Genomic DNA, 20,630 nt, shown 5'->3' with positions numbered 1-20,630 from the left:
CCTACTCAAGCCTCAGTAATGGTGAATGCCCCTCTGCCTACCAAAGCTGAGCATCCTGGGTCAATTTCCGATTGTTGTGCTGACAGTGAGAATTTTAAGCCAGTGGATCTTAGCTTGTTGGGCTTTGTGGGGGTGTGATTCTCTGAGATAGACCATTTGGCTCCCTGGCTTCAGTCCCCTTTCCAGAGGAGTGAATAGTTCTGTCTTGCTAGTGTTCCAGGTGCCACTATGGTATGAAAAATTAAACAACAACAACGACAAAACGAAGCCAAAAAACCCTCCTGCTCTTAGCTCGGTGTCTGCCTGAATAGCCACCCAGGTTTCTGCTTGAAACCCAGGACCCTGGTGGCATAGGCACGCTAGGGAATCTGCTGGTCTGTGGGTTGCAAATGTCATGGGAAAAGTGTAGTATGTTGGCCAGAGTGCACCATGCCTCACAGCACACTCCCTCATGGCTTCTCTTGGCTAGGGGAGGGAGTTCCCTGACCCCTTGCACTTCCCAGGTGCGGCAATGACCCACCTTGCTTTGGCTGCCCTCTGTGGGCTGCACCCACTGTCTAACCAGTCCCAACGAGATGAACCAGGTATCTCAATTGGAAACACAGAAATTGAACTTGCTGGGAGCTGCAGACTGGAGCTGTTCCTATTTGGCCATCTTGCCAGGTCCTGGACCCCATTCTTTACACCATATACGAAAATTAACAAGATATATTAAAGACTTAAATGTAAAACCCAAAGCTATAAAAACTCTGGAAGACAACCCAGGCAATACTATTCAGGACCTGGGAACAGGCAAAGATTTAGTGGTGGAGACACCAAACACAATTGCCAAAAAAGCAAAAATTGGCAGATGGAATCTAATTAAAGAGCTCTGCACAGCAAAAGAAACTAGCAGTAGAAGTAAAAAGACAATCTACAGCATGGGAGAGAATTTTGGCAAACTATGCATCCAATGAAGATCTAGTGTCCAGCAACTATAAGGGACTTAAACAAACTTAGGAAAAAAAAACATTAAAAAGTAGGCAAAGGACAAGAACGTACATTTTTCAAAAGAAAACATGTATGCAGCCAACAATCACATGAAAAAAATGCTCAGCATCACTGATCATTACAGAAATGCAAATTGAAACCACAACACCATCTCATGCCAGTCAGAATGGTGATTATTAAAAAGTCAAGAAGCAACAGGTGCTGGTGACGCTGTGGAGAAATAGGAATGCTTTTACATTGTTGATGGGAATGCAAATTAGTTCAATCATTGTGGAAGAGTGTGGCAGTTCTTCAAGGAACTAGAACTGGAAATACTGTTCAACCCAGCAATTCCATTACTATGTATATACCCAAAGGAATATAAATCATTCTATTATAAACACACATGCATGTGTCTGTTGACTGCAGCATTATTTACAATAGCAAAGACAAGGAATCAATTCAAATACCCATCAATGGTAGACTGAATAAAGAAAATGTAGTACAAATACACCATGGAGTACTATTCAGCCAAAAAAGCAAAGAGATGTCCTTTGCAGGTATGTGGATGGAGATGAAGGCCATTATCCTTAGCAAAGTAACACAGGAACATAAAACTAAATACCTCATGCTTTCACTTTTAAGTGGGAGCTAAATGGTGAGAATACATGGACACATTGGAGCAAACAACACCCACTGGGAACTTTTGGAGAATGGAGTGGGGGAGAAGGGAGAGGATCAAGAAAAACAACTAATTGGTACTAAGCTTAATACCTGGGTGATAAACTGTACAACGAACCCCCATGATACAAGTTTGCTAACGTGACAAACCTGCACTTGTACCCCTGAACTTAAAAGTTAATAAAAAGTATGAAAGATGACAGATGGACAAGTTAGTATTACCCCTCAAGCAACTAGGGAAACAAGAACAAACTAAACCCAAAAGTAGAAGAAGGAAATAGACAACAAAGATTAGAGCAGAACTAAATAAAATTAATATAATCAAACAAAAAGTAATATAAAGATTAATGAAACAAAAAAGTGGTTATTTAAAAAGATAAACAAAACTGACAGGCCATTAGCTAGATTAATCAAGAAAAGAAGAGAGAAGATACAAATAAGCTCACTTAAAAATGAAACTGGAGACATTATAACCGACAGCCACAGAAGTACAAAAGGTCATTCAAGACTACTATGAACACCTGTATATATTATACACAAACTAGAAAACCTGGAGGAAATTGATAAATTCCTGGAAACATACAACCCTCTTAGATTAAATCAAGAAGAAATAGAAACCCTGAACAGACCAGTAACAAGCAGCAAGATTGAATCACTAATTTAAAAAATACCAACAATAACAAAAAGTCCAGAGTCTGATGGATTCACAGCTAAATTCTACCAGAATTAGTATTAGTCCTACTGAGACTATTCTAGAAGACTGAAAAAGAGGGAATTCTTTGTAAATTATTTTGCGAAGTCACTATCACCATAATACCCAAACCAGGAAAAGATGCAACAAAGAAAAGTACAGACCAATATTCCTGAAGAGAATAGAAGCAGAAATCCTCAAGAAAATACTAGCTAACCTAATCCAACAGTGTATCACAAAGATAATAAACCATGATCAAGTGGGTTTCATCCTAGAGATGCAGGGATGGTTTAACATGTGCAAGTCAATAAATGTGATATATCACATAAACAGAATTAAAAACAAAAACCATATGATCATCTCCATAGATGCAGAAAAAGCATTTAATAAAATTCATCATCCCTTTATTATAAAAACCCTCAACAAACTAGAAACAGAAAGGGCTTACCTCAAAATAACAAAAGCCACGTATGAGAAACCCACAGCCAACATCATGCTGAATTGGGAAAAGTTGAAAGCGTTCCTCCTGAGACCTGGAACAAGACAAGGATCACCACTTTCACCCCTTCTATTCGACAGAGTACTGGAAGTCCTCTCCAGAGCAATCAGGCAAGAAGAATAAATAAAAGGTGTCCAAATTAAAAAAGAGGAAATTGAACTGTTGCTGTTTGCTGATGATATGATCATATACCTAGAAAACCCTAAAGATGCCTCCAAAAACTCCTAGATTTGAAAAACCAATTCAGTAGTCTCAGGTTACAAAATCAGTTTACACAAATCAGTAGTACTGCTATATACCAACATATACCAAGGTGAGAATCAAATAAAAAACTCAGTCCCTTTTACAACAACTGCCAAAACAACAACAACAACAACAACAACAACAAAAACCTAGGAACATACCTAACCAAGAAGGTTAACAATCTCTATAAGGAGAACTATAAAACACTGGTGAAAGAAATCATAGAAGATACAACCAAATGGGAACACATCCTATGCCCATGGATTAGAAGAATAAATATTGTGAAAATGACCATACCTTCCAAAGCAATCTACATATTCAGTGCAATTCCAATCAAAATACCAACATCATTTTTCACACAATTAGAAAAAACGATTCTAAAAATTATGTGTAATCAAAAAGAGCCTGAACAGCCAAAGCAATCCTTAGTAAAAAGAACAAACCTGGAGGCATCACATTACCAGATTTCAAATTATACTACAAGGCTATAGTTACCAAAACAGCATGGTACTGGTATAAAAGTAGGCACATAGACCAATGTAATAGAATAGAGAACCCAGAAATAAAGTGAAATACATACAGCCAACTGTTCTTTGACAGAGCATACAGAAACATAAATTGGGTAAAGGGTACCTATTAATAAATGGTGCTGGGAAAACTAGCCACGTGCAGAACAAAACTGATCCCTATCTCTTATATTATATAAAAATCAACTCAAGAAGGGTCAAAGACTTAAATCTAAGGCTGGAAACTGTAAAAATTCAGAAGATAACTTTGGACTTTGGCCTAGGCAAAGAATTCATGTTTAAAACCCCCAAAGCAAAATGCATCAAAACAAAAAATAAATACAGAGGAACTAATTAAATTGAAAATCTTCTGCACAGCAAAAGAAACAATTATCATAGTAAACAGACAACGACATTCTTGTGCTGTGTTTCAGCTCCATCAAGTTGTTTATGTTCTTCTCTAAGCTGGTTATTCTAGTTAGCATTTCGTCTAACTTTTTTCAAAGTTCTTAGTTTCTTCGCATTTGGTTAGCACATGTTCCTTTAGCTCAGAGAAGGCTGCTGCCATTTTTCAGAGATGCCCTGCCCAGCAAGGAGGGAGTCTAGTCAGAGCCTGCCTGCAGAGATGTTGCTGAGCTGCCGCCCCCTAGCTGCAGTGTAAACTTCTTTGTGCTTTTGTTTACACAGGTAAAGTTAGAGCTGCCTCAGTAATGGTGGAGTGGTGGACACCTTTCCTCCCACTGAGCTGGACTGTCCTGGGTCGAGTTCAGACTGCTGTACTGGCTGTGAAATCCCTAGCTGGTGGGATTCGCTTGCTGGTCTCTGTGGGAGTGGGACCCCCTAAGCCAGATCACCTGGCTCCCCACCTTCAGCCCCCTTTCTCTGAGTGTATGTGCAGCTCTGTCTCATAGGCACTCCAAGCACCAGTCAAAATGGCTGCTGAGAGTTGGGCTGGGAACCCACAGCACCAGCTAAATTGGCCACCCAGATTTGCACTGGAAACCTTCAGCACCTGTTGGCAGGTGGGCATCTCCTGGTCTGTGGGCTGTAAAGACCATGGGGGAAGCATAGCATCCCAACCAGAGCTCCTGAGTGGCCAAAAAGGTCCCCAGTGGCCTCCATTGGGTAGGAGGGAGGACTCTCTGGCCTGTTGCACTTCCTGGGTGAGGCAGCACTCCACCTTGCCTCAGTTTACCTTCCATGGACTACACCCACTGTCCAACCAGTCCCATTAAGGTGAACCTGGTACCTTGCTTGGAAACCTGGAGATCACTTGTCTTCTGTGTCACTCTTGCTGGGAACTGCACTCCGGAGCTGTTCCTATTTGGCCATCTTGGTGAAAGTCAAGGAGCTCTTTCAACACTTAGCTATTTACAACTCTGTGTTAACCTGAACTTTGTGCTTGTACTGAGCCTGAAGATCAGCCAAAGGTGAAAACTATGGGTCTTCTCTTGTCTTTTCTGACATGCATCCTGCCCTGGGCATACCTGTGGCATTCTAAATTTCCCAGTATAGGTAGGTACTCTTCAATTCCCTACTTTACCGAAGAAACTCTCCCTCTGTCTTTTCATCACAGGATGTTGTCTCAACTAATTTTTTGCCCTAAGTAGCAGTTGTTCATTTGCCTTATGAATCTTTCAAGGAATGCCCTTTGCATAGCCACTTCTTTACCCTGAGAGAGTGACATCTATTGATTTGACTTTAATAATCACCATTCTTGCAGGAGTAAGGTATCTCATTATGGTTTTTATCTGCATTTCCTTGATAATTAGTGATGTTGAGTATTTTTTCCATATGATTCTTGGCCATTTGTATACCTTTTGAGAAATGTCTATTTTTGTAACTTGCCCACTTTTGACATGATTGTTTTTTTCTTGTTGATTTGAGGTCCTTGTAAATTCTGGGTAATAGTTGATATGGTTTGGCTGTGTCCCCACCCAAATTCATCTTGAATTGTAGCTCCTATAATTCCCACATATCATGGGAGGGATTGGTGAGGGGTAATTGAATCATGGGGATAGGTCTTTCCCATGCTGTTCTTGTTACAGTGAATATGTCTCACAAGATCTGATGGTTTTATAAAGGGGAGTTTCCCTTCACAAGTTCTTTTCTATTGCCTGCTGCCATCCATGTAAGATGTGACTTTGCTCTTCCTCGCCTTCCGTAATGACTGCGAGGCCTCCCCAGCCATGTGGAACTGTGAGTCCATTAAACCTTGATCCTTTATAAATTATCCAGTCTCCAATATGTCTTTGTTAGCAGCATGAAAACAGACTAATACATTAAATTGGTACCAGTAGAGTGGGGTGCTGTTGAACAGATATCTGAAAATGTGGAAGCAACTTTGGAAATAGGTAACAGGCAGAGGTTGAAATGGTTTGAAGTCCTCAGAAGATGACAGAAAAATGTGGGAAAGTTTGTAACTTCGTAGAGACTTGTTGACTGGCTTTGACCAAAAAGCTGGTAATGATATAGACAATGAAATTCAGTCAGGCTGACGTGGTCTCAGATTGAGATGAGGAACTTCTTTTTTTTTTTTTTTTTGAGATGGCGTTTCGCTCTTGTTACCCAGGCTGGAGTGCAATGGCACGATCTTGGCTCACCGCAACCTCCACCTCCTGGGTTCAGGCAATTCTCCTGCCTCAGCCTCCTGAGTAGCTGGGATTACAGGCACGTGCCACCATACCCAGCTAATTTTTGTATTTTTAGTAGAGACTGGGTTTCACCATGTTGACCAGGATGGTCTCGATCTCTCAACCTTGAGATCCACCTGCCTCGGCCTCCCAAAGTGCTGGGATTACAGGCTTGAGCCACCGCGCCCGGCCCTTGAGATGAGGAACTTCTTAGGAACTGGAGCAAAGGTGGCTCTTGGTATGTTTTAGCAGAGACTGGTGGTATTTTGCACCTGCCCTAGAGATTTGTGAAACTTTGAACTTGAGGAAGGTGATTTACATTATCTGGCAGAAGCAATTTCTAAGCAACAAAGCATTCAAGAGGTGACCTGGGTGATGTTAAAGACATTTAGTTTTAAAAGAGAAACATAGCATAAAAGTTCATAAAATTTGCAACCTGACAATGTAATAGAAGAAAAATCCCATATTCTGAGGAGAAATTCAAGCCTCCTGCAGAAATTTGCATAACTAATGTGGAGCTGAATGTTAAATCCGAAGAAATGGGGAAAACGTCTCCAGGGCATGTCAGAGACCTTTGTGGCAGCCCCTCCTATCATGGGCTTGGAGGTCTATGAGGAAAAAATGGTTTTGTGGGCCAGGCCTAGGGTCTCCTACGATGTGCAGCCTAGGGATTTGGCGTCCAACATCCCAGCCACTCTAGCCATAGCTGAAAGAGGCCAAGGTATAGCTCAGGCAATGGCTTCAGAGAGTGCAAACCCCAAGCCTTGGCAGCTTCCATGTGATGTTGAGTCTGCAGGTGTACAGAAGTCAAGAATTGAGGTTTAGAAACCTCCACCTGGATTTCAGAGGATGTATGGAAACGTCTGGATTAGAAGGCAGAAGTTTGCTACAGAGGGCCCTTGTGACAAACCTCTACTATGGCAGTGCAGAAGGGAAATGTGGGATTAAAGCCCCCTCACAGAGTCCCCACTGGTGTACTGCCTAGTGGAGCTGTGAGAAGGCCACTGTCCTCCAGGCCCACTGACCACTGGGAAGGGGTAACATTAGGAGAAATACATAATGTAGGTGTTGGGGGGATGGAGGCAGCAAACAACCATGGCATGTGTATACCTACGTGACAATCCTGCAATATCTGCACATGTACCCTAGAGCTTAAGTATAATTAAAAAAAAAAAAAGAGTTCCTGAATCCCAAGCCAATCTGCAAAGATTGGAAAAGTTTGTTTTTTTCTTTTCTGGTCTCCAGGCATTGAAGGCAATGTCTGTCAACACTAGCCAACCACAAGCTAAAGGAACAAAGAACTCAGAGGATACACTAAGAAAATGCAGACTTTACAAAAAATAGTTTAGAAAAGTAAACCACTACAATTTACGGCAAGCTGAAACAGAATAATAAACAATAACAAGAGGGAAGAATCTGACTTTCAGAGTTACCATATTAAATATGTCCAGTTTTCAGCAAATAATTTTGAAGTATGCAAAGAAACAAGAATGTATGAGCTCTTCACAGATGAAACTACCAGAAACTGTACTTTTAAGTGGCTAACATTTTTTTCTTCAACTTTTTAAGTTCTAAGCTACATGTGCAAGATGGTTACATAGGTAAAACTGTGCTGTGGTGGTTTGCTGCAGAGAGCAACCCATCACCTAGGTATTAAGACCAGAATCCATTAGGTATTCCTCCTGATGCTCTCCCTCCCTCTCCCGGCTCCCTCTCAACAGACTCCATTATGTGTAGTTCCCCACCACGTGTCCATGTGTTCTCATTGTTCAGCTCCCACTTATAAGTGAGAATATGTGGTGTTGGATTTTCTGTTCCTGCTTTAATTTGCTGAGAATAACAGCTTCCAACTCCATCCATGTCCCTGCAAAGACATGATCTTGTTCCTTTCCGTGACAGTACAATATTTCATGGTGTATAGGTACCACATTTTCTTCATCCCATCTATCACTGATGAGCATTAAATGGTTAATTTTATGTTATGTGAATTTTGCCTCTGTTAAAAAAAGCATTGGATTATAAATTTCAGCCCCCACCCTCCAAAAAAGAATGTGGCAGGGAATTTGATTTGAGTGATCTTGATTAGCAGTAGAATTAAAATTAAGCTACTTTGGTGATGTAAACATATTAGGTAAAGGGTACATGGGAACTGTCTGTTATTATTTCTTTTATTTATTGATACATAAATATACATATGTATAGGGTACAGGTGATATTTCCATACATGCATATAATTAATACATAATTATACATATGTATAGGGTACAGGTGATATTTTGATACATGCATACATGATATCCATCACCTCAAAGACATCATTTCTTTGTGTTGGGAACATTTTCAGCTATTTTGCAATGTACCATAAATTGTTAACTATAGTTACCCTACTCTGTTATCAGACTCTAGAACTTAATCATAGATAACTGTGTGTTTGTACCCATTAATCAACCTGCTCATTGAATCTATAATTACCTAAAAATAAAAAGTTTAATTAAAAAAAAGAATTTGTTGAAAAGCTGAGAGAGGGTTTAAACTTTGGGATATATCCAGTAGACACCTAGGATTTAATATGTTTATTTTCTCTTATTTATTAGATATGTAGCACTTAAGGCACAGTCCTAAGTGCTTTAAAAAATTAACTCAGTAAATGAATCTTTTTATTAGTCAATTCTTGGAGCAGTGTCTCTAGTAGTTGGAACACGTGGGGCACTTAGTAAGCACTAAATAGATACTTTTTTTCCAAGTCTCTTTTACTGCCTTCATGACCATATTTCTGCTTCTGTATTCTTTTTTTAATTTCAGTTTTCTGCTGTCTAAATATCTCTAGATTTTAAGATATTTCATGTCTTTGTTTGAGCTTCGCTGAAAGCAGAGCCTAGGATTAGAAGTTGGGAAGCTGGGAGCAGGTACTTTCATTAGGAGGGGAACCCAGGAACCAGTAGTGAAAAAGTTTAGAATGAGCTAGGGAAAGAGAAGGAGCCAATATTAGGATGGGTCATTAGAGTTGCAGCTCTGGTGGTGCAGATTTGCAAGACTCTCTGAGAAGCACACAGAATGCGTATTAGGACTGTTTGAAGGACTGGAGGTTGGGGCATTTATCTGCTAGTTCCTAATCCTGCTGACGGAGTGTGTCTCTGTGCCTTTAACTCCCCTATGCTCCTAAACTGTGCCTTTGCAGGACTGAGCAAGTTCCTTGGCCTTGGAAAGGCCTTCATGTAGAGAAGCAGAGACAAAAATGCACATGCTTAAGATGGGATCTTGGCATTTTGCATATATCAGTCCACTCCTACTGTAGCTGGGATCAGAGATGGGTTGTGGGAACAAAAAGCAGAAGAGCAAAGGTATCTGCCGTAACTGATGAATTTAATTTTTAATTTAGTAAATGATTTTTAAATGATGGTCAAAGGAAATACCATCAGTTACATGCATAATTAGCCATTACAAATGGAGGCATTAAATAGCTACACATCAGTGTTGATTTTCAGAAAAAAAGACCATTGCCTCAATGGATTGTAGAAATATTTATGGTAATAGACACAATCTGTACAAACTGTCTACTCTTAGGTCATGAAAACCTTGTGCTGCTTGCTGTCCTGCCACCCACTCCCTCATACTCAGGCTTTTCAGTTTATGGTTCACTCTTTTCAAGTGTCTGTGTTTACTGAACAGCAATTCAAACATTCCCGTAAATGGTTATTGCTTCTCTAGAAAAATGCTTTTCTTTCATCATCCTCAGTGGTGGGTATTGCAGTTGCCTAAAGTTTAACAGGAAGGCGTTTGACTGGTTTATACTCTGATATCATCAGCAGGCCTGCGATCTACTGGTATTTGTAATACAACATTTTCTCAGAAATCAGTCATAGGACATGGAATTATTAAAAGAAAATGCACACACATCTTTATCGGGGAGCATTAATGCAAATATAAAACTGTTTATTTTTAAAACATAAGCCATATTTCATATTTTTAATCACAGAGTACTATTTTCTGAATGCAATGAGTAGAAAGCAGTAAACTCACCCATAGAAAGGTCCCTGAGCATGTCTCTCATCTTTTTTTCTAATCTCCTAAATTTCAGAGGGGTAACATGATTGGGAATACGGAGGAAGAGGTAATGACACTTCATCTAGGGGAAAATGGCTCATGGATTACAGTGATGGGTGAGGGAGTTATATTAGTTGAAGGTAGTAATCATGGCGGTGGGGGTGGGGGGGTTCATTTGGGGATAGGATCTAGCAATCCTGAGAGTAAAGTATTTTTGGATATGGCATGCTCACAGGTGTTGGGGCTTCATCTTCTGGGTGGGGTAGAGGATTTAGGCATTCAGGTATGTCCTTGTTTTGAGATCCTCTGCAGATTTGGTACCTGTGGGCTGCTGACACTGGAAGAGTGACTGGAGATGGGGAGATGTCTTGTTTCCAGGAGTCAGGATAGGTTTCGTTTGCAGTATTTCAGGTGGAGCAGGCCCTCTAGGGATGTTATGAGAGCAGAATGCCACTTAATATGACTCTCAGGGAATTTAGAGTATTTTCATGACTAGTTATAAGAAAACTTGGCCATAGGAACACAGAAACATCACACTCCATCCTTAGAGGATAAAGGAAAAGAGATAACTAGTTGGCAATGTCTGCTCTCTGAAACCAAGATGGCGGAATCATACTGTGCTCCTTAAATTTGGAATGTCAGTCCCAGCCTGTCTCAGGAGACAGCTGAAGCCAGTGAGTGTCACACTGATTACCTCAAATTACAGTTGGCCCTTCCTCATCCCTCTGCTTCTCTCCGTTGTTTCTTTGCTTAAAGTAAGCAAAGTAAGGTTTGGTTATTTTACCTGTGACCTGAAATAGTCAACATTTTTCTTATATCTTAGAGACCCGGGGCCCTAATTTGCTGTGTGTTTTTAATTAAAATAACATCTCATAATACCATCTTCTAGATTGAATTTTCCTACCCTAATCCACATATTTCACTGCTTTTATTCTCTGTAAAATTTTGCACTCAAGCTCTAAAGTGACCCAGGTGTGAGAATACAATTTTCTAGCAGGGAGTAACCAGTAACAATATTGTTCAGGTGCTTAGATTTACTTTTTCCTCATTCAGCCCTGTCTCATTAAGAATGTCATCTGTCAGGGTCACTTCCTCTGGGGTCTGTCTTGCAGACCCTGACTCAGTGACGGATGAATAAAGTACACTGACACACAGATACTATGTTTGTCAGTTTGACTGAGTGACTGGGTGGCTTACAGACTCCCTGGAGATGGCTGTAAACAGTTGTGACTGCTGGCCCCTACCAGCCAGTGAGACTAGCATTTATTTAGTAGAGATTAATTGACAAAGGCTTGAATTAACACCACCAGAGGCTGAAAATTAAAGGACAGGTTTTGATGCCCAAAACAAATACCATCAGAGGGTAGTCTCCCTGGTCAACCTCACGCCGAGAGGATCATCTGGCTGAAATGTTAGTTTTAAAACCACATGAGTAAATAAGCTAGCTAGGTAATCTCACATTCCTTTGTATTTGTACCCTAATCGCTCTGGCTCCTGCAAAGGGACTCTGGCTGCTTTAAGCCAAGAACGGTAGGAAAAACCCTTAGGCCTTCCAAAAGAGCTTGAGACTGTATTCTATAACTTTCTCTAATTTTTTTCCCCTTAATACTTTTGCTGCCACCCTTACTGAATTCCCACAGTCATTTAGGCTAGTTTGTCTTTCAGGGGCACTATTCATGGATGAAATTTTTCAGAAGCTAAAACATAATAGCCTGTCATTTTGGGAGATTACCTGGGGATTTGGGCTTATGTCAGCCTGTAGACATGTCTTTTGGTAATGAATCTTCATTGTAAGAGCCAAAAGGAAGGAGTATTTCCACAAAGCATTTTAGCACACAGTGAACAATTACATTCTTCTTTTGAAGAACTTACTGTGCTTTTTAGTTCATTTTTAACTAAGATGAAGAAAATGTGCAATACATGGTAAATTATCATAGACTGGATCACCAAAATATACTTCTATGTATTTCTCCACCCTGACATACCCCCCACCCCCACACACGTACGTATATATATGTATACATACACACTTTTTATTATACTTTAAGTTGTGGGATACATGTGCAGAACATGGAGGTTTGTTACATAGGTATACACATATCATGCTGGTTTCTTGCACCTATCAACCCATCATCTACATTAGTTATTTCTCCTAATGCTGTCTCTCCTCTAGCCTCCCACTATCTGACAGGCCCCAACGTGTGAGGCTCCCCTCCCTGTGCCCATGTATTTTTATTATTCAACAACCACTTATGAGTGAGAAGATGTGGTGTTTGGTTTTCTATTTCTGTGTTAGTTTGCTGAGAATGATGGTTTCCAGCTTCATCCATGTCCCTGCAAAGGACATGAACTCATCCTTTTTTTTTATAGGTGCACAGGATCCATGGTATATCTATAACATTTTCTTTATCCAGTCTGTCTTTGGTGGGCATTTGGGTTGGTTCCAAGTCTTTGCTATTGTGAACAGTGCTGCCATAAACATATGTGTGCATGTGTCTTTATAATATAGTATGACTTCCATTCCTTTGGGTACATAGCCAGTAATGGGATTGCTGGGTCAAATGGTATTTCTGGTTCTAGATCCTTGAGGAATTGCCACACTGTCTTCCACAATGGCTGAATTAATTTACATTCCCACCAACAGTATAAAAGCATTCCTATTTCTTTACATCTTCTCTGTCATCTGTTGTTTACTGACTTTTTAATGATTGTCATTCTAACTCGCATGAGATGGTATCTCATTGTGGTTTTGACTTGCATTTGTCTAATGATCAGTGATGATGAGCTTTTGTTCATATGTTTGTTGGCTGCATAAATATCTTCTTTTGAAAAATGTCTGCTCATCTCCTTTGTCCAGTTTTTGAAGGCGTTGTTTCTTTTCTTGTAAATTTGTTTAAGTTATTTGTAGATTCTGGACTTTAGCCCTTTCTTAGATGGATAGATTGCAAAAATTTTCTCCCATTGTATAGGTTGCCTGTTCACTCTGATGATAGTTTTTTTTTTGCTGTGCAAAAGCTCGTTAAATTAGATCCCATTTGTCAATTTTGGCTTTTGTTGCCATTGCTTTTGGTGTTATAGTCATGAAGTCTTTGCCCATGCCTGTGTCCTGAATGGTATTGCCTAGGTTTTCTTATAGAGTCTTTATGGTTTTAGGTCTTACAATTAAGTCTTTAATCCATCTTGAGTGAATTTTTGTATAAGGTATCAGGAAGGGGTCCAGTTTCAATTTTCTGCATATGGTGAGCCAGTTTTCCCAACACCATTTATTAATTAGGAACTTCTTTCCCCATTGCTTGTTTTTGTCTTGTTTGTCATAGATCAAATGGTTGTAGATGTTTGGCATTATTTCTAATCCCTGTTCTGTTTCATTGATTTAGATAGCTGTTTTGGTACCAGTACCATGCTGTTTTGATTACTGTAGCCTTGTAGTATAATAGTTGGAAGTCACGTAGTGGGATGCTTCCAGCTTTGTTCTTTTTGCTTAGGATTGTTTTGACTATTTGAGCTATTTGTTGGTTCCATATGAAATTTAAAGTAGTTTGTTTAAAAATCTGTGAAGAAAGTCAATGGTAGCTTGACTTTCTTCATTGAATCTATAAATTACTTTGGGCATTATGGCCATTTTCACGATATTGATTCTTCCTAACCATGAGCATGAAATGTTTTTCCATTTGCTTGTGTCCTCCCTTATTTCCTTGAGGAGTGGTTTGTAGTACTCCTTGAAGAGGTCCTTCACATCCCTTGTAAGTTGTATTCCTGGGTATTTAATTCTTGTAGTGATTGTGAATGGGAGTTCACTCATGATTTGGCTCTCTTTAAGCCTATTATTGGTGTATAGAAATGCTTGTGATTTTTGCACATTGATTTTTGTGTCCTGAGACTTTGCTGAAGTTGCTTTTCTGCTTAAGGAGATTTGGGGTTGAGATGACGGGGTTTTGAAATGTACAGTGTTGTCATCTGCAGAGATAATTTGACTTTATGTCTTCCTATTTGAATCCTCTTTCTTTCTTTTGCCTGATTGCTGAGGCCAGAATATCCAACACTGTGTTGAATAGGAGTAGTGAGAGAGGGCTTTCTTGTTTTGTGCCAGTTTTCAAGAGAATGCTTCCACCTTTTGCCCATTCAGTATTATATTGGCTGTGCATTTGTCATAAATAGCTCTTCATAAATAGCTATTTTTATTTTGAGATACATTCCATCAGTATCTAGTTTATTGAGAGTTTTTAGCGTGAAGATTGTTGAATTTTCTTGAAGGCCTTTTCTGCATCAGTTGAGATAATCATGTGATTTTTGTCATTGGTTCTGATTATGTGATGGATTACATTGACTGATTTGTGTATGTTGAAGCAGGCTTGCATCTCAGGGATAAAACTGAGTTAATCATGGTGGATAACCTTTTTGATGTGCTGCTGGATTCAGTTTGCCAGGATTTTTTTTTTTTCAGAATTTTTTCTTCAGTGTTCATCAGGGATATTGGCCTGAAATTTCCTTTTGTGTGTGTGTGTGTGTGTGTGTGTGTGTGTGTGTGTGTGTGTGTGTGTGTGTCTGTGTCTGTGTGTGTGTGTCTGTGCCATGTTTTGGTATCAGGATGACGCTAGCTTCATAAAATGAGTCAGGGAGGATTCCCTCTTCTTCTCTTGTTAGGAATGGTAGTAGCTCCTCCTTGTACTTCTGATAGAATTCAGCTGTGAATCGGTCTGGTCCTGGGCTTGTTTTGGTTGGTAGGCTATTAATTACTGCCTCAATTTCAGAATTTGTTATTGGTCTACTCAGAGATTTGACTTATTGCTGGCTCAGTCTTGGGAGCATCCAGGAATTTATCCATTTCTTCTAGATATTCTGGTTTATGTGCCTAGAAGTGTTTATAGTATTCTCTGATGCTATTTTGTATTTCTGTGGGATTGGTGGTGACATCCTCTTTATCATTTTTTAATTGTATCTAATTGATTCTTTTCTTTGTTTGGCAAGTGGTCTATCTCTTTTGTTGATCTTTTCATAAAACCAGCTCCTGGATTCATTGATTTTTTCAAGGGTTTTTTTTTTGTGTCTCTGTCTCCTTCAGTTCTGTTCTGATCTTAGTTATTTCTTGTCTTCTGCTGGCTTTTGAATTTGTTTGCTCTTCCTTCTCTAGTTCTTTTTAATTGTGATGTTAGGGTGTCAATTTTAGATCTTTCCCACTTTTTCCTGTGGGCATTTAGTGCTACAAATTTTCCTTCAAATACTGCTTTAGCTGTGTCTCAGAGATTCTGATATGTTGTGTCTTTGTTCTTACTGGTTTCAAAGAAGTTATTTGTTTCTGCCTTTATTTTGTTATTTACCCAGCAGTCATCCAGGAGCAGGTTGTTCAGTTTTCATGTAGTTGTGTGGTTTTGATGCACCATATTTTTATTACACATATATAATTATGGCAGCAATGGTAGTTAATACTTACCGTGCACTGATTCCTTTTTAGGTGCTGTGTTGAATACCTCCATATGGTGCCTCATATAATTATCAAAATACTCCCATGAGTTAGATAGTGAGTATTCCCATCTTTAAGATTTGCTTTGTTTCCCATTGTCACTGAGTTAGTAAGATGTTAGAATTTGAACTCATTTTTGACTCTAAAGCCTGTTTTTACATACTAATTGGAAAGGCATACATTATAGTAGGGTGATTAATTCAGTTAACATGAGAAAATGTATGGCAAGTCTGCCATATGTTTTCACTGTGCTGGATGCTAGTGAGCTGAGAAGGAAAACAGGGAGTGTGGTAGATTGCTAGGACTGCCATAACAAAGTACAACAGACTGGGCAGCTTAAACAACAGAAAGTTATTTTCTGATGGTCCTGAAGGCTAGAAATCTAAGATTAAGGTATCGGCAGGATTGGTTTCTTCTGAGGGCTGTGAGGGAAGGATCTGTTCTAGGGTTCTCTCCTTGGTTTGCAGATGGCTGTCTTCTGCCTTGCCTTCACATTATCTTCCCTCTGTACATATCTGTGTCTAAATTTGCTCTTCTTATAAAGACATTAGTCATTTGGGTTTAGGGCCTATCCTCAAAATCTCATTTCACCTTAATTACTTTGGCAAAAATCTGTCTCCAAATAGTCACATTCTGAGATCTGGGGGTTGGGACTTCAATGTGAATTTTTGGGAGTATATGTTTCAGCTTATAACAGGTTTCTTACCTTAGAGATTTAGCAGCCTATCAAGATATCTTGGTATAAAAGAAAGTTGGATGGAGTAATATTTGAATAGAAATAATGAAGTTGTGTCATGTCTGTTAAGAAATGAGTGATTAATTTTCACTGGAGGTAACAGGGAAGACTTCAATGAGGCAAATGGCATTAAAGCTGAGCTCTGATTAATATGTACAATGTAAAAGTGAGAGAATGGACAGGAGAACACAGGATTTGTGTGACCTTTGGTGTACAGAGTGCTCTAGTGTGGCAGAAACAAAGGGATGAGGTGAGAGGTGATGTGATGTGCTGGTAAAATGGCTCAGGAGAAAAAAGGGGCCTGATCTGTGTCATTTGCCATGCCCTGTGCTCATGACTGATGGGCGCTCTTGGGAGAGTTAACTCCCCACTACATGCTTATATGTGAAGCGTGCTCCTGTTCTTGCCCTGAATCCAAGAAGCCCTGGGCAGAAAGTAAAGGCACAGAGTATTAGGGGCAAGAAGCTGTGAGTGCAAAATGAGTCAAACCCATATGGAAAGTATAGTCCAGCTATGCATGGGGTGAGAGCTGAGGCACTAAACCAATATGTTAGGTATCTGACATACCAGGTGAGAGGAGACCATTTTAGACGGTAGAACATGTAATAGCCTGCGATGGGAGAAAGCATGATATGTTTGGAAAAGAGGCCAATCCTGATAAAGCCCTGAATGCTGAGAAAAAGTGGTCAAATACAGCTAAGGTGTGGGGAATGGACAAGCCATATCCCTACATGCTTTTGGGTTGTTCTAATCATTTTGGTGTTCATTCTACAACCCAAAGGGCAACCACTGAATTGTTTCAAGTGTGTTATGAACTCATGCATGCACATGCATACCTTAGAACTCGGTATCATAGGAACAAATTTGCATTTGGAAAAACCACTCTGACTGCAGTGTGAGGAAGTGGTTGAAAGGAAGTCAGATTGCCTGCCATCAGACTAACTAAGGATTGTTGCTATGGAATAGGGAAGAGGTAGTAGACATGGGTTAGAGAAGTATGGCCATGACTCAGTACAATAACTCAATGGGCTGTGGGATCTAAGTACCATCCTCAGTAAAAGGCAGCAGATTCCTGAGAGTAAAGGCTGTTCACAGGTCTGGAGAAGGGAAAGTAAAAAGAGAGACTATTATATATTGTTGAGTTAGAAAGCAAATGTGTGTTCGGCGAATAAGACAAGTATATCAAAATGACTCAGGAGCCAGTTTGGAGGAGTTCTCATTGGCTAAATGTGAGATAACCTGAGCATCAAAACCATAATAATGGTAATGGATTAAAATATGTAGAAGAAATAAATACAATTTGTGATAACACAGTTATAAAATAAAGGTCTATATGTGGAGGGGGAGACTCTTCTTTACAGAAGATGCCAGCTAATAAATGGAGAATGTGTGATATAATTAGAAAATCATTATTTTGTGACACATATGTAATAATTAATTCAAGGAAGATATATCAATGGACACTAAATTCATTGGGTTAAAAGAAGCTCAAAACATCACTCTACAGGATATTTAAATACAAAGAGGAAACAGTACCTTTATTGGAGTGATTTGATGACACTACCTTAACTGAGTGATAAAATTTAGCATTGTTAATATTGGAATGAACTGACATTATGTGCTTCTGGTGACAGTACATCTTCTGAGACATACAAAATTACCTAAGTAGTATTTTTGCATAACACACATAACCTGTATCTAAATGGGAGGATTTGTCTGCTATCTATCAGGGAAATCAAGATTGAGATGTAAGACAAATTACCTGGATTTTTCAAAAATGCCACTGTCACAAAGAACAGAAAAGAAAGTGTGTGTGTGTGTGTGTGTGTGTGTGTGTGTGTGTGTGTGTGTGCATGTGCTACTTTTCCATCAAAGGCTAAGAGGATGTGAATACCAAATGAAATGCATAATTCCTTGATTGAATCCTGGAGAGGGGAAAAATAACTATAAAGGGCCTTTATCTAGATGAAGGTTATACAGGTGCTCACTGTATTGTATTTCAAACAAATAACTTTTTCATCTAAAATATATAATATGTTATATATGCCATACGTCCATATAGTCATATATTATAGAATACTTATATCTTGTAATTAATCCATATTCAGAAATAAGTGTATTGTCAAAATTGTCCTCATTTGCAGATATGTTTCATTGTAAGATACAGTTTTTCTCAAAATTCTTTTCCTATGATCTCCTTTTAAAAATTGTGTTTCTCTTACTGTTCACTTCTTTACACTTCCAAATTTTCATTACATCTTGAACACAGGTGTTTGCTTTGACTGATATCAAGCACTATGCCAGATGCTGAAGACCCAAAGATAACTTTTTTTTTTTTTTTAAAAAGGTTTTCCCAGAAGAACTGATAGGCTACCAGAGAACAGAAAAAACCTTCACACAACTGGATTTATTTAAGCTTATTCATTATTGTGCACTCCAGTTTAAAATGATGCCTAGATGTAAGCAGCTAATGTGTGTTTTCTTAGCCTCCTCCTAAAAATACCCATCATGTCACCACAAAGGAGGAAAACTGGCAGTATCACTTAAAATTAAGACTTAGGGGAACTATGGATGAGAAGTCAAAGTCTGTGATTCTGTTTCTGACCCCAGGAGAAGGGAGAGCTTCTCTTCAGCTGTGGGTTGGATGATTAATCAGATAGTGAATGTGAAAGCAACTAGTAATCTACAAGATAAAGAGGTATAAAGATCTGAAGGTGGTCTTTCCTGTCTAAAGATGGAAACAGTACTACTACTATCATTTCTTGGGAGGAGCTTAAAGAAGTAAAAGAAGTGTTTAGTATAGTAGATATTGACAATAGTGGATATGTCAGTGACAATGAACTTCAAGACCTGTTTGTATATGAGATTGTGGAGAAAATTCTAGCATTTGTTGACAACAACCAAGATGGCCAAATCAGTTTGAAGAGTTTTGTCACTGATGCAAGAATTAAAACTGCAAAGATATCAGCAAAACACCCTCCAAAATAATTAACATGAAGGAAATGATTACTGGTGTGGGAGGAACTTTATTTCCTGTGAGGGCACACAGCATTCTTATTCAGGGGAAGAAAAGAGGCTTTCGTTAACTGGATAAACAAAGTCCTGTAGAATGACTTTGACTGTAGTCTTATACATAAAGCATCTTATACCCACGAACCTCAATGGCGGCAGTATCTTCAAGTTACTTGCAGATCTCATCCTTCTTTGCAAAATGATCAATTTATCTGAACCAGATATAATTGATGAAAGAGCCATTAATAAGAAAAACTCACCACATTCATTATTTCAGAAAATTAAAACCTAGTTGATATGATTTGGCTCCGTGTCCCCACCAAAATTTCATCGTGAATTATAGTTCCCATAATCCCCAAGTGTCATAGGAGAGACCAAGTGGGAGCTAATTTGGTCATGAGGGCAGTTATCCTCATGTTATTCTCATAATACTGAGTGAGTTCTCATGGGATCTGATTGTTTTATAAGGGGCTTTTCCCCCTTTTGCTCTGCAATTTTCCTTCCTACCATCATGTGAAGAAGGATGTATTTGCTTCCCCTTCCACCATGATTGTAAGTCTCCTGAGGCTTCCCAAGCCCTGTGGAATGGTGAGTCAATTAAAACTCTTTCCTTTATAAATTACCCACTCTTGGGCAGTTCCTTATAGACACGTGAGAATGGACTAATACAATAAATTGGTACTGGTTAGTGGCACGCTGCTGTAAAAGACACCTAAAAATATGGAAGCATTTTTTTTGGAACTGGATAAGAGGTAGAGGTTGGAACAGTTTGGAGGGCTCAGAAAACAGAAAGGTGAGGGAAAGTTTGGAACTTTCTAGAGACTTGTTAAATGGCTGTGACCAAAATGCTGATAGTGATATGGACAATGAAGTTTAGGCTGAGGTGGTCTCAGATGGTGATAAGGAACTTGTTGGAAACTGGAATAAAGGTGACTCTTGCTATGTTTTAGCAAAAAGACTGGCTTGCTTTTTTTTTTTTTTTTTTTTTTTTTTGCCTTTCTTTGCCCAAAGCTCCCAAAGACCTGTGGAATTTTGAACTTGAGAGAGATAATTTCAGGCATTGGCAGAAGAAATTACTTTTTCTTTCGTTCATTCATTCAGTCTTTCATTCTTTTTTTTAAGGGCCTCATCCCTTTTATTTTTCAGTTATGAAAT

The 20,630-nt window shown here is 39.1% G+C and overlaps 1 pseudogene; it reads left to right on the top strand.

The window, feature by feature from the left end:
• The first annotated feature begins 511 nt into the window (after nucleotides 1-511).
• On the top strand, nucleotides 512-19,811 carry LOC101045120 (plastin-1 pseudogene; annotated as a pseudogene).
• Nucleotides 19,812-20,630: the final 819 nt, after the last annotated feature.

This window comes from Saimiri boliviensis, chromosome 6, assembly GCF_048565385.1.
Source record: "Saimiri boliviensis isolate mSaiBol1 chromosome 6, mSaiBol1.pri, whole genome shotgun sequence".
NCBI lineage: Eukaryota > Metazoa > Chordata > Mammalia > Primates > Cebidae > Saimiri > Saimiri boliviensis.
Note: the sequence above shows the minus strand (reverse complement) of the source record. Positions and strands in the feature narration are given on the sequence as shown.